This window comes from Lipotes vexillifer, unplaced genomic scaffold (genome assembly GCF_000442215.2).
Source record: "Lipotes vexillifer unplaced genomic scaffold, Lipotes_vexillifer_v1.1 scaffold519, whole genome shotgun sequence".
Lineage (NCBI taxonomy): Eukaryota > Metazoa > Chordata > Mammalia > Artiodactyla > Lipotidae > Lipotes > Lipotes vexillifer.
The window spans coordinates 1,689,274-1,702,558 of NW_006773945.1; the positions used below are offsets into that span (position 1 = coordinate 1,689,274).

The 13,285-nt window shown below is 33.8% G+C and overlaps 1 protein-coding gene across 1 annotated transcript in view; it reads right to left on the reverse strand.

Annotated features, from left to right (window-relative positions):
- The window catches only part of SOX6 (SRY-box transcription factor 6), a 527,512-nt gene extending 519,085 nt beyond the window's left edge, over window positions 1-8,427 (reverse strand). Inside the window, exon 1 of the mRNA XM_007448581.1 lies at window positions 8,372-8,427. The gene's annotated coding sequence lies outside the window, so the exon portion shown is untranslated. The remainder of the gene's footprint in view (window positions 1-8,371) is intronic.
- Window positions 8,428-13,285: the final 4,858 nt, after the last annotated feature.

Genomic DNA, 13,285 nt, shown 5'->3' on the forward strand with positions numbered 1-13,285 from the left:
TACGATTTCATAGAACATCTCACTGCAGGAAGTCTTTCTGAAAACTTAAAAGTTCTCCTTTTAGACCATGATTATTCCTCTATCTTGTTCTTAGTGAGCAACCACTCAACAAGCCTTAAAATTTGACAAATCCTAATTCACGTTTAGTAAACTGCTGGGTCAATAAAGATTATAATTTCTTTCCAATTATCTTATCTTCATCACCTCACAAGAGTAAAACTAATTCCAAATTTCCTCAGTTTCTCTGATTGCATAAAATGGATGAGAGTGCTCTTATTCATATAAGAAACCCAAAGAGGACTCTTTAGTCCTTAATCAAAAAGGTGACCCTGCATACAACTTAAGGAACACATGTTAGGTATTACTTTACAGCTTGGCAAGCAGCATACATACTAATTGAAAACAAACTATCTCTAAATGAAAGAAAGGACAGAAAGGATGGAGGGAAAGGAAGAAAGGGAAGTAGAGGGAGAAAGGAAAGGAAGGAAGATACATCACACTAAAAAATCACTTTATAGAAATGTGATTTCAAAGAGTTTTCCAACCTCCAAAACTAAAAACATCATATACCATAACTGAAACCTAATTCATGTGATTCCTTGTTCTAGAAGATATAAGGATGCTACCTGGTCATGGTTACAATGAGACCTTTCTAAAGGTATCCCATATAAAATATAGAGTGTGATACATAGATGATTATTTTCATATATTTCTATATTAATCTTTACCCAGATAAAGCAAAATTATTCTCACTGGTTTTTTACCTGGGAGGTACCCATTTCCTAAAATTCCTACAGTTGTCCTTAGAATGCATTGAATTGAAATCAATAAAATTGAAACAGATTAGGGGAAAAAAAAAACAAAACTGTAGAACTCCTTTTAAATTACTATTGTCAGACCCAAACAAGTATTTCCACATCTTAAAAAACTGTCCTCAAATCCATTTTGTGATTTTACAAAAATCTCCTATTTCAGTCATTTCCTATTTCACTAATTTCTCTCCTTTTTGTCTCCTCTTCGCAATTACTGCAGTGAAATTGGAGGAACAGGTATTTCTTCCATTTGTTCAACCATATCTTCTCCTCAGAAAGCTCCAGGCGCTCAAAGTTTTCTGACACTCAGCTCTCTTGTTTACACCCACATTTTTCATGCTTTACTTTCTCAGCCGTCCGCCAGATATTGCCTTGCAGCTATCTATTCTGTGACTGCAAGTCCAGGGAAAAATTCTCTGTAACTAGTCACAAAATCAACAGTGGATTCCACATACTGCCACTACCAGGGACAAAGCCCAAAATATTTCCATCCCTTAAAGCTGTCAACCATTCAGTGAGTGTGCACTTGATGCTGTATCAGATATCAAATTATGTGCAACCAATCTCACCTTAAAACAACCCATTCTAATTGATGATGCCATATATATGTAATAATTGGAAGAAAAATAATATTCACAAGAGGAATAACACCTGTATTTCTTTTGTACTATGTTCAATGAAACTCAGAACACTAGTGGTAATAATTTAAAACCAAGTCATAGGCTTGTTACCAGCTGCCACAGCTTGAAGAAAAAAAATAATCTATATTCTGCCTAATGTAGGCAGTTATAGGGGTGCAGACCTGGATTCCATTGATGCTATTGCTTAATTATCTACTATATGTGGGTCAAAAAGGTAAAAATAATAATTAACTGTCAAACATACTTTTTTGTTGTATTTTCCAAAGGTATAAAAGAGCCCAAAGGTGAAATAAAAATAGAAAATCTGCTTTTATTAATGAATCATTCACTTAAGTTTATATGAAACTGTGTGAGCTGAAAAGAAAGAGAAAGAGCTAACTCCAGTACAGCTTGTATCCAAAGAAAACTCCACCCACATAAACTGTCTAGTAACTAATCAATTTTTAAACCCTTAGGTTAGGGACCATCTTTTTTTCTCTTGCAAGCACTTGCTAAGCAAATACTAATAGAAACAGGAATTACATCATGTGGACAAACTTTTTGACTGATTAAACATTAAAAATAAGTCTTTTTTGCCAGTCATCGATGGAATATAATGCTTAGGAAATTAAGCTTCTTACACAATAATTGCCTTGCATCTTTGAAAAACTCCAGTAAGAAATATGAAGAGAGACAGAGAGACAGAGAGAGTAGGGCAAAAGGGAAGGAGAGACGAAGAGAGGGAGAAAGAAGAGGATGCAGAAAATGTTTTTATCTTCACTGGAAATACTTAACTCACATTTTAATGTTAGGAGATGGCAAAAATTTGGTGAAATGATAAGCATTTATACCCATACCCCAAGATAACATAAAATATGTACTTCAGATAAAACTATGTGCTGAAAGTGATGTGTAGAGACAAGCATACAACAAAATGCACTAGATTTTGTTGCTTATTCAAACAGTCTTTATAAACTGAATAGTTACTAAAAATATTTCTATCTAAATGCTTGAGTAAATCAATGACTTTATTTTTTCCTGAATTATAAATAGACTATATTTCACATCTTATAGATTATTATATTATAAAATAATAGCTAGCTGTGCATAATTAGTACATTTATGGACACTCCCTCATTTCCCCGTATTTGAGACCACCACTCAGTTCAAATTATGGCTTTATTTTCCCTTCTCTATATGCATTTAATTCCTTTAAATATTAATAAAATTTATGTAAGAATACTGGAAAATGATTAAGCCTATCTTCTTGGTTAAAAACAAGTTCAGAGAGCAGCTTTTGGGGGGAATATTCAAATTTATTAGCTGTTCTTAGCAAACAGCCCTCAAGCCCCACGTTGTTTCCAATCTCAAGTTAGGAAGAATTTTTCTCCAACAGGCACTGAATCACTTTAATGTTGACTCCTGTGCTGCTCTACTCCACTTTCAAATGTAACCAGTAAATTCAGCTTTACTACACTACTATAAAAATATAAAAGAACCATAATAGCATCTAAAAAAGAGCTGTTGGCACTATATTAGTTTAGAGAAAACCTTAAACTGAATACTAATGCAAAATTTAAGGACAGTTTGCCTAGTTGCCAAAAGAGTTACAGTAAGTATTTTGCCATAATGTATAAGTTATCTTGAAGGCATCTGAGACTATTACTGTGTAAGATACAGAAAAAGTCCCCAAAGTGTCATTGTTCTCATGAGGTTTTTCGATATATATAAATCATCAACATACTACCTTCACTGAAACACTGTCCTCTGATTAGAGGATTGCCTTAATGTGTGCAGAAACATTATAAAGAGACCATTCTGCTTCTTTAGTAAGTCAACTTCCTTGACTGGCATCCAATATGGATCCACCTCACACCAAATTCCACTTTACAGTGAATATCGTGACTGTAAGGTTCCGGTTAAACATTCGAACAGAATCAATACAGTTTTACTTCCCTTTTCCCTTATTACCACCACCAAGTTTTTAGAGTTGAAAAGGAAACCAAGATCAAATTTAGATAGTTGTTTGAAATTAGCAAAGATGAAACACTTCAGTGCCAGACAAAAGCCCTGATTTTAAGAGTAGGTTTTTGCCTTCCCTGAAATGCCTAGCTCAGGCAGTGTATTTTTATGCCTGCAGATATTGGCATGTTTCACATTTAAGATTATGACACACCAACTTATTTCGAAATTTTTTAAATCCTTCACTGCGCATGTTTCAAGTGCTTCATGACTATCACTGATAATTGAGCAATTAACTTGAAATTACCAAATGTGCTGTGATGGCACAATATGTAGTAAGCAACATGAAAAAATAAAGAGCAGAGGAACTTAGTACAGTGAAAAAAAATTAATAAAGGGTAAAATAGGCCATAATAATATTAGTACTGAGTAAGTTTTAATGGTCCCAGGTCTTAGTAGTTTAATGGTGCCAGTAAAATGGTTTAATGAAATAAGTCCAGAGTATTACAAATTTTTAGAGCAGTTTATTCTGGTGATACAAAAAGGAAACTTCTTTTTAACTGGTCTTGTGTAATACACAGGGATTAGTTCAAAAAGTAAGTGTGGGAGTTTCATTAGACAAAAAAGGACAAAACAATTAGGTTAAAAATCCTGACAGGCAGATTCTTAAGAAACACAAACTTGCAAAAACTAGATGTAAAATCTTCCTTTAAGACAGGCAAAGCAAAAACTCTAGGGCTAAAGATGACTCAAGAAGTCATCAAGCTATTGTGAACATATATGCAAATCAAAATTTAAGATACATGGCTTGACATCAAGAGGGAAGGACGAAATTCAGCTATACTAAAAAAATCAGAATGCCTCTTCACTGCTTATCTCATCAAGGTCTCTAATACTGGGCTTTTCTGGCTAAAACCATAGCATGACTGTGAAGAGTAGCTCTTTAGTACTTAAATATAGCCAGTGCAGCAAATTCCATAAACCTAAATCCTACCTTATTTCGGTGGCAGGCCATCTTAAAGGTTTGCAAGAAAAACCAACAGTTTAGAAAGTCAGAGAGTAAAAAGAGATTCACAGTATAGCAAGTAAAAGGACACTATTAAAAAACATTTTTTTCCTCAAAATTCCATCAATATTGCTCCAAAACACCACTAGGAGATTAAAAATAGGCCAGGCTGTCCGTTCAGGTATAAATTAGAAACAGAAAGTGGAGAGAGCAAAAAGAACAAGTATCTAAGGGCACTAGTATTAAAATTTAAAAGCTTAAAATGTAACGGATATACACATTCAGATTAGCAAACTGCTTTCAATTAAAGTAGATTTCTGGCCACAGTTCACAAATGTATAGTAGCTGTGTGTATTAATGTAGATACTTCAAATGTCAGTATATCTCTAATTAACATGAGCACACAACTGTAAAACTGAGAAGACACAATTTTAAATTCCTTACATTCCCAGCATTAATGCTTTCATGGGGCAGCTCCCGTTGTCATGGAAAATGGCATTCAAGCCCTATTTGTGGATTTTCACAGCTCATCTTTTTTATTTACCTGCTCTATGTCAAGATTAGCCTGGAATAATATTTTTTAAAGATAATGCACTTAGACCTACTTGTCCTTAAAATCACAGATGTTCTCACTGAGGGAGCTTTGGTCTGGGCTATGCTCAGTTTGAAACAAATTTCTCTCCATTTTAAAATACCACAAAGAGATGATTTCATGATTCTTTTTGTTTCCTAAAAATCTATGCAATTCAAAAAATTTCAGCTGAAGCATGACATGTGGAGTTTGGAAATAGGGGGATAGGAGAATGTCAAGGATGAGCAAATGATCGAGGAACATGAGGAAATAAAATGGTATAAGGTTCTCCAAAATCTCCTGCCTGACTTACTCTACCTAAACTTTTCAAAAATATTTGTACAGCAACCAAGTAGACTGAGATAGTGATCAAACAACAAAAGAAAGAGAGCTAAAATATTCTCTGAGAAAAGACAGATTGGTGTTATGGAAAGAGCATGGAATTTATACTATGAATCCCTTGGCTTGAGTCCTGCCACTCTGCAAAAATAAGGATAATTCCCACTCATCTCACAGAGTTTTATGAAATTTAGCCAGTTTAATGTCTGCAAAAGCAAGTGTTATGCTGAATTAAGATATTGTTGTCATTATTAACTGAAGCATGGAGCTAAGCAATAATCATTTTTGTACCAGACAATAAAATACTTCCGGACTTTTTCAGAGAAAAAACTGCTATTAGAGACCATGAACAGAGACAGAATTTTATAAAAGGGAATTCATTACCAAATTTCTAAAAAGGCTTGGGAACCTGAAAAAGCAGGCTATCTAATTCTCTGTTTTGTTGTTATTTTCATTGTTTTTAACCAATCATTTACTGCCCTGGTAAAACTGAAAGGACAGAATTAATTAATTACATTTTAATTAGAGATAAAAAATTAAATGTGAGATATTAACATGCAAAACAAGGTCTTCTTATACAATGCCTACTTTGGGAAAAGAAAAAAGGTAGTTTTATTTTTTAAAAAGAAAAAAAAAGCTAGAATAAGATGCTTTCAGCTTCTGAAAAGATAACCATTTTCCTTCACAGTGTTTTCCTACTCTGACCTAGGTAGTAGATGTAAGTAGGTAAGATTCCAATCGGTTCTCACACACCTTTGGTGTGGCCTATTCATTATGGATGTGCAAAACAATATCCCACCTCCTTATCTCACAGACTGGCTTCTGCATACCTTACTAAGAAACCTTCCCGTGGCCATGAGGTATAACTTTCTGCCTTAGATCATGTAGCAAATAAGCAGTTCCAAAACGTGGAAATTAAAGTTCCTAAAAGAAGCCATTGTCACTGATCTCATTTGCCTGTTTTTAGGCTAGACTAGATGAATATTTCTACTGTTCTAGCTGCCTCATCATTCAGTGTAAGTGGCAGACAGTTTCTGCAATAATTAAAAGAAGTGAGAATGCAAGCATTCTGGATGCCATGTTAATTTTATTTGACTTGTCTTAGTCATAGTATCCTGCTACATTTCTTTAATAAGGTTCCATAGTCAGGAGATGGCTGGAACAAAACTTGAGACCACAGACCAAAGGAACAACAAACTCCACACCCTAAACTATCATATGGAAATTCTCAAGTCTGTAAAACAATTACTTTAGGTCTGTGTGATTACTATGACTTCTACCTAAGTGATTAGACAAAATCTGACTAGAGGTTTTTGGGTTTTTTTAAGTTGAACTCCAGAAATAACCATATGAAAACTACACCCACAGTGCCCCTTCTATTTTTTAGCCTCTCTCTTTGTCAGGTCACAAGAAAAAAAATTCAGCTAATTGGATCACCTCTGTTCAAAGATCTTCTATGTATATCTGGTTGGGGTATTGCTGGATTGCTGGGGGGCAGGGGGTAGTAGAGAAGAGAAAAATTCAGGAAACAGAGCCTTTGGGTGATGAGAAATGTAGACTATATTTTGATTAAGGCCATCTTGGTTGAAATGCTGGTAATTGTCTTGTATTTGTAGTTTAAAAACATTAATCATCCTAAAAACTTACTATAGGGAATGACTGAATGATATGCGAGAAGAGAGAAAGGAAGTAAAAGAAAGGATAAAGCAACAAAGACAAGATTTGGACAGTTCAAAATTATTTCTCTTCACACAGATTTCTAATAGGATAAGCTCAGCTCCTTGGAACTACCCTTTTTCTCAAGAGCCCTTCAAAGATACTTTACATTTCTTTCTCCATCTTCTTTGCCTCCTAATCCTCACTGTGATACCTTGCACAAATTAAAAGCTTATATTTAATCCAAATGAACCATGGAGTTTAATATTTTGTGTTTTACATAAGAATTCAGTCTTCAAATAATACAATGTGAATTGATAGTCTCATAAAAATAACATCTTATTCATTCTTAAAACATTAAAAAATATACAAACTGTGTTAAGCTATATTAAATATTCACATCTATTTTTTTAAGATGGTTCAAAATACCTGCCCCAATCAGTGCTACTACTAAAAGAAAGGTAAAGCTGGTTTTAAATAAATTTTCACTGTTCTCTGTTTAAATACTGAATCACTTAAACTCTAATTTATAATGTTACTTTTTTTTCAAATACTTTCCTAGAAGTTTATTCCCTAAAATTCCTTTATAGTAGTACACTAACAGAGGAAAAGTTTCCTCTGTCTTTGTGGTTATCGAATGTAAAGATCACCTTAGATATCAGTGGTTTGGTACAATGTACACACATAAATATATCTTAAACTCAAGTTACTTAAATATGGTCTTATATACACACAAACATTTTTAATACCTGCCACATACTCTAAACTACTTTTATATTAATAAATACATAACAATTTAAAGTATTTTCATTGATCATTAAAGTTCATTCAATATTTTTTCTTGAAATTGACCTTCTTTCCTGAGAAAAATTATCTTTGTTCTCCAAAATACCATTTAAAATATAATAGCATTTTGAGGATGGTGAAGAAGACAGGAATACCCCGATTTTGATATACATTATACATTCACTTAAATGAGTCTTTGGTTCCTTAATACATAATCTCCTCAAGTACTGACAGCTCTTTGAATTTGTATCATCTCACATCTTTTCAATGAGCACAGGCACATAGAACTTTTCAAGTCCAGACAACCAGAAGACTATAAGAAGTTATAAAGGTAAATTATTCATGTGCAGATAGACTAGCCCCTTTAAGGTAATCCATTCCTACAATTGAGCCATCTTCAAAAAGTAAGATATTTATTGTTTCAGCCTCTTGTAATTGGCCCTGCCATTGTGTTATTTCACTGGAAATCATAACAGAGGCTTTTTTCACCCTCTGATATTTTTCTATACGCCTTTTAAGAAAACACTTACAAAAAACTAATAACACTTTAAAAACACTGTAACTGTTCTCATCACACAATGAGAAGAGTAGTAAGAGTAATAAATAAGCCAATACTTACAAATACGCACAAAAAAATCAGCTCCAGCACCCAGAAATCACTGGTAAATTGCCTTTGAATTCATGAAAGTGACCTGAAAGTTTAGACAAAAAAGGAAATGAAAAAGGATTAGTAAATTGCATTTACTTTCTTTATTAAAGAATACATTCTGGCTACAAATTATACTATTTTTTAACTCAGTCAGTTGTCTACTCAAACAACTTTTTCCAAGATGATAATACCAAAAGAAACAATTCGTTCATTGTTCTTCATCGAAGAATACAACATCTCCATCCATTATGGCTTTTAAAATACTGTCAGTAATGAAGTGGTGTTTAAAAATATGAATAAGTAAAAACAAAAGCAAGAAAAAATTTTAAGGGAATAAAGGCTTACAAGTTACATTTGAAAAACTTTATGTCTGCAAGTTAAAACGAATTAGATTCACAGAAAATATCTTGGATATGTCCAACAGGAATACCTTGAAGGTAGACTAAATATGAAAAGATGCAGTTTTAGTTCTGCCCAAGATGTGGAATCCATTTAGATGCTTAGGCTATATACAATGCATTCTGTATGCGCCACAATTCAATTCAAAATTCTTTTCCTTGCACACACTTTAGTTCTGGCTGAAGAGGTAACAGATGCAACTCAAACATACAGAGCTAGCCTTGTAAAAAGTTTTAACTAGCACAATGACTCACTTTATGCCTCTAAATATCTATGGTTTCCTCTCTCCAGAACCCCCATGCATTAGAAAGTAGTTTGGTAGTTTATTTTTATTGTTTGGTCTAAATACAGCACATTTTTGGTTCCATGAAAACAAAGAAACTTTGTTGCAAAGGCCGTACTCTTTCCAAAAAGTTAGGATGGCTATGAGTAGTGTTCAAGTGAAAATAATAATGGAGCTTGGGTTCCTAATTTAGGTCAGAAATTTTCCTAGACTCTGGGGATTGGTTTGATTCAATCCACATATTTTAAATACAGCCAGTAAACATCTAGGTTAGTTAACTAACCTAGTTAGTTAGCTAACTAGATTTAAAGAAAATTCATCTCAAAAAAAAATAGATCTTGTTCAACATCATTTATAGAAACTACTACTCCCAATATTGCATTTATTAGCACAAATGGCCATAATATATTAGGTATTGGCCTCTGAAATTAAGTTGAGATATGAAATAAATATACAACTCAGCCCTTCCCCAGCTCCTATAACATGCTTTTGCCTAAGTGACCCATATAATTTATTCTATTTTCTAGTCAGGATTGATAGATAATAAAGTCCTGGACATTTGGACAGCTTTAAGTATCCATACGTTTCCTCACCAGACCTCTTTCTCTCTGTAGGAAATGGTGCCTCAGGCTTCCCCAATCCAATTTCACCAGTTTCTAGCAACTCTGCAATGGCTACTTCTACGCATGCGAGAAGTACAAGAGAGTCCGCCCTGAGGAAGGTAGCTCTGTCATTTATTTTTGGTGTTATACCCTTTACCTCCTCATGGCTTTCTGATGTTTCGGGATTCGGTAGAGCAATTTTACCTGGGACACCACACAACCCAATGTGGACACACTCTGTGTACTAGTCAAAGCCAGAAAAGAATTCTGGTTCTGATATAAGCTATTCTCACATTTTATCTGACCCTGAATTAAAAATTATAACTGAAGTTATCCATAAAGTAAATCTCTAGCAAAATGCTGTATAAACAAAAGCCTAAAGTCTGAAAGTATCTAAGTGTTCTTAAGTGCTCACATACTTTTAAAAGGATCTCACCTTGTCTTTCTAGCAACTATTCTTTTAAAAGCATGAATTGGAATTATGCAATAAATATTATACATCCCATTTCTTCACTTCCATTTAAACAATGGAGGACAAAATAAAAGGCATCCAGATAATATTGTGACTGATGTATGTCTCAGCTTTTTCAGTTAAGATCTCTAACTCTGGAGATATTTTAAATTTAGAATAAGTCAGATTCCAGAGATTTAGGGCAAATAGTATTTTAACATTTGTCAATATGAAGTCAATAAATCTCATTTGTCATATAAGTCCAGTCTTGCTGCATATTTTATTTGTTGTGTTTTTTTTGCGGTACGTGGGCCTCTCACTGTTGTGGCCTCTCCCGTTGCGGAGCACAGGCTCCGGACGTGCAGGCTCAGCGGCCATGGCTCACGGGCCCAGCTGCTCCGCGGCATGTGGGATCTTCACGGACTGGGGCACGAACCCGTGTCCCCTGCATCGGCAGGTGGACTCTCAACCACTGCGCCACCAGGGAAGCCCCTTGCTGCATATTTTAAAAGCAACTCTGAATCTCATTATCAACTGATTTATACTATTGGTGAATTTTGCAGCAAACAAATTTAAAAGTATAAGCTTCTAAAATCACAGTTCACTATTATAAAAAAACAAAAAAAATCACACTAAGTGAAGTCAGACAGAGAAAGACAAATATCATACGATATCATTCATATGTGGAATCCAATTTTAAAAAATAAAGATACAAATGAACTTATTTACAAAACAGAAACGGACTTACAGATATCGAGAACAAACTTGGGGCTACCAAAGGGGAAAGGTGGGGGGAGGGATAAATCAGGAGCTTGGGATGAACACACACACACTACTATGTATAAGACAGAAAACCAACAAGGGCCTACTGTATAGCACAGGGAACTCTACTCAATATTCTGTGATAACCTATATGAGAAAAGAATCTAAAAAAGAATGAATATATGTATATGTATAACTGAATCACTTTGCTGTACACCTGAAACTAACACAACATTGTAAATTAACTATACTCCAATAAAATTAAAATTTAAAAAAAAGACTTTAATGCATACTTCCTCCTGTAGAGAATTTAGGAATAAACAAGCAATATTTTATGATGGGCAAAGAATTAAGAATCAACTCACAAGAATTAAAACACAACTTGAAGTAATCTACTTCTTCAAGAATCAGAAAAGTTTAAGCTGAAGAAAACATTTCCAAAATAAAATTGGCAACTTTGGTCCTGAGGGCAGCACAAAAGTAAGAAGATAGAGAAGGAAATACCATTTGATCTGGAAAATTACAATATGTTTAGTAAAATGAATCTTCAGAATATACCCAATCACCATGGATTGTTCCACTCCTCTACTAGCCCATTCATTCATTCAGCAAATATTGATGATGGGTTAAAGATTTCACTGGACAATATAGTCACAAATTTTTTAAATAAATAAAATCATTACGTTGTACACCTAAAACTAATACAATGCTATATGTCAATTACATCTCGATTTATAAATAAATATTTTTAAATCATGGCCTTTGTCCTAAAAGAGTTTTCAAACAATCAGTAATCCAACCGTGGGGACCTCCCTGGTGGTTCAGTAGTAGAGGATCCACCTTACAATGCAGGGGATGCAGGTTCAATCCCTGGTCAGGGAACTAAGATCCCACATGCCTCAACAAAGATGCCGCATGCCACAACTAAGATCCGTTGCAGCCAAAAATAAATAAATTAATAAATAAATAATAAATCTTTTTTAAAAAAAAATAATAATCCAAACTGGACAACAAACTATTACATCTGACCATGGTGCTGACATCCTCCATATTATTTGGTTATCAAATCTTTTGCATATTCTTAATTTACTAAATAAAAAGTGCATTGTAGCTAGTGGGAAGCAGCCTCATAGCACAGGGAGATCAGCTCGGTGCTTTGTGACCACCTAGAGGGGTGGGATAGGGAGGGTGGTAGGGAGGGAGATGCAAGAGGGAAGAGATATGGGGATATATGTATATGTATAGCTGATTCACTTTGCTATAAAGCAGAAACTAACACACCACTGTAAAGCAATTATACTCCAATAAAGATGTTTAAAAAAAAGTGCATTGCTACAAATTCTTCAATATAAAAATGCACAAAGAATATAAAGAGTAAATTTACAAATGAAGAAATACAAATGTCCAGTAACAAAAATATGCAGTCTCCCTAATAATGAAGTAAATGTAAATAAAGTATTTTCACCTAAAATATTGGCAAAATATCTTGTAAACTGGACAAAAACTAGCATTTATGAGGATGTGGAAAAATAAACACTTTCAGGTACCATTCATGGGATTATAAATTGGGTACAACTTTTCTGAATGGTAATTTGACAGAAAGTGTTTATATTTATATATATATATATATATAATCTCCAATACTCAGATGTGACCTTATTTGGAAATAGGGTCTTTGTAGAGGTAATCAAGTTAAAACAATACCATTAGGGTGGGCCCTAATCCAACATGACTGGTGTCCTTATAAAAAGGGGAAATTTGGACATAGACATGCATATAAGAACCTAATATGAACATGAAGATGACCATCTACCAACGAAGGAGAAAGCCCTGGAACAGACCCTTCTGTCACAACCTCAGCAGGGACTAACACTGCCAACCCATTGCCTTTGAATTTCGAGAGTGTTAATATTTTTAACATCAATATCCTTTGAGTTTGAAAGGCTATTTCCAAAATTATCCTAAGGAACTAATCACAAAAATGTTAAAAGACATATACATGTAATATGCATGTTCATTACAGCATTTTTCTAACAGCCCCAAACTGGAAATAACCTACTAACTGCGTAAGTAAATTATGGTACATATATATAACAGTACTCTGTAATCATTAAAAATTATGATATAAATCTATATTTAATGACATTAAAAGATGGCCACAAAATATTGTTGAATAAAAAAAATAACGTATAATAAGAGCTAATTTATAGAAAATCAACTGTGTATATACACACATGCATACAACGTAAAGTACAATTTAACAAAAATGTTAACACTGAGTGAGATATGGGCTTATTTTTACTTTTTTATTCTTATGAGTTGGTGTTATTTAGATTTTTTTTATCCTTAACATGTCTAATTTGTCCCAAAACAAAAAAGCTATTTCT